The 1,835-nt window shown below is 34.0% G+C and overlaps 1 protein-coding gene across 1 annotated transcript in view; it reads right to left on the reverse strand.

Moving 5' to 3' along the window:
* The window catches only part of LOC106872459 (DNA excision repair protein ERCC-6), a 37,951-nt gene extending 37,330 nt beyond the window's left edge, over positions 1-621 (reverse strand). The window contains exon 1 of the mRNA XM_052967680.1: positions 569-621. The gene's annotated coding sequence lies outside the window, so the exon portion shown is untranslated. The remainder of the gene's footprint in view (positions 1-568) is intronic.
* Positions 622-1,835: the final 1,214 nt, after the last annotated feature.

Raw genomic sequence — 1,835 nt, forward strand, 5'->3', positions numbered from 1 at the left:
TATATATATATATATATATATATATGACGTTGGTAAAGAATACGCACACCCGGTGTTTAGGGTTAGGGTTTAATATATCGGGTATTATATTCCCCAATATGTCTTTCTTTAAGACGGTCGGGTGCGGCGATCTGAGGGAAATGTGGTCGCAAATTTTAGCAGGCAAATATTCCTCAAATAGACATGTTTTCCATCCATTGATTATATAAATCTAACCACGAGAAGTCGAAAAACTGGTTGCAAAAAATCGCACCATCAAATGAGATAAAGAAATAGAACAATTTATAAGTTTGTATCTCAGAAATAAATTAATGTGAAAAGAAATGTAAGGAAATCTCAACAATAGATGTGAAATAAATAATTTTAACTGACTCATCAATGTGCTTTGCTGGCTTGTCAAGTGAGTCAAAACTATTAGCTATTATATGAAATATTTAATTTTAAATTTAACTGTATGTATTTAGATTTACATTAATTAAAAATCGAACACGTTTGCTGTTTCAGAAAAAGTTTAAGACTTTAAGAAACAAAAATACAAGGCTCGAGAGAAAGCAGAATGGTAACTTACGGCAAACACCGCAGTTGAAGGACCAAAGTATTTATGTACAATGAGAAGCGATAACTCTCGAGAACAGAAGGTAGAAAATAGAGCACTTCGTCTGTAAACAAGTTATTTAGGATGAATGAAATTACTATTTGTTATTAGATTTGAAAAACACACCTCTAAAAATTTGCATTCATCATTTCCAATTGTTGGGGGTTTATATTTGCTTACTTTCCTTTTGTTTCGCATTGTCGTTTGTCGTTTTATCTATTACTTGTTTCAGTCACTGAACTTGCGGTTATGTTTGGGTACATCGAAAAGTTACCAAAACGTTCCGAAAGTGACCATTGCACCTTTTAAAAGTGTTTCGACCATTATTTCCAGCTATTAAAGTATTTTTAGTCTAGTTTCGATTTGGTTCACAATGATGATGATGACGACGATGATGATGATGACGATGATGATGATGACGACGACTACCACTCTTTCTTCTAAAGACACAAGATATGAAATGTTGGAGGCGAGGGGCAATTGGTTACATCGAACCCAGTGCTCAAATGGAACTTATTCTATCGATCTCGAAAGGATAAAAAGCAAAGTCGACCTAGGTGAAATTCGAACTCAGAACGTAGCTTATTGTGTACCGTGCTTCTCATTGGAGAAGCTAAAAACAGGGACTATAAGCTGTTGTAAGTCGAATAAAAAAATTACAGGAATGAGAGCCAAAAACAGAAATGTGGAAAATAAAAGAGCCATAAAGAGGAAAGGATGCATAGGCACATCAAAAGTAATGTTAGTAAATTTTGAAGGATGCAATGTCCTGGCTGTTAAACAACAAGGGTAGATTAATAATTAAACTTTAATTCATGCTTTGACAATTTTGCATCCAGGAACGCTACGAAAAAAATATATATAGAATAAAAATGAAGAGGACCATGGGATCATACAGCAGACCTCCAGACCTTCAATCTGAGTTCTGCTGTATCTGAGTTCTGTTGTATCTGAGCTGACATGAGACTAAATGACAAACAGCGAAAGAACCGGAGGAGCGGGGGTTACTGCCATAGCACAACAAGCTGAATATAGCAGCAATTTTCCTCGTTAATACATTAATTCCAGTGTTAAATTAATCAACAGACATATTGAAACCCAAAACCTTATTTTAATTAAGAAATCGGGGGAAATAACAGGATTGTTATTGGAAATAAAAAGAGTGAATTTGGTTGACTGGAACTATACAGAGGCCCGTTTAATATATATATATATATATATATATATATATATATATATA

The sequence above is a fragment of the Octopus bimaculoides genome, chromosome 4 (assembly GCF_001194135.2).
Source record: "Octopus bimaculoides isolate UCB-OBI-ISO-001 chromosome 4, ASM119413v2, whole genome shotgun sequence".
NCBI classification, from domain to species: Eukaryota; Metazoa; Mollusca; class Cephalopoda; order Octopoda; family Octopodidae; genus Octopus; species Octopus bimaculoides.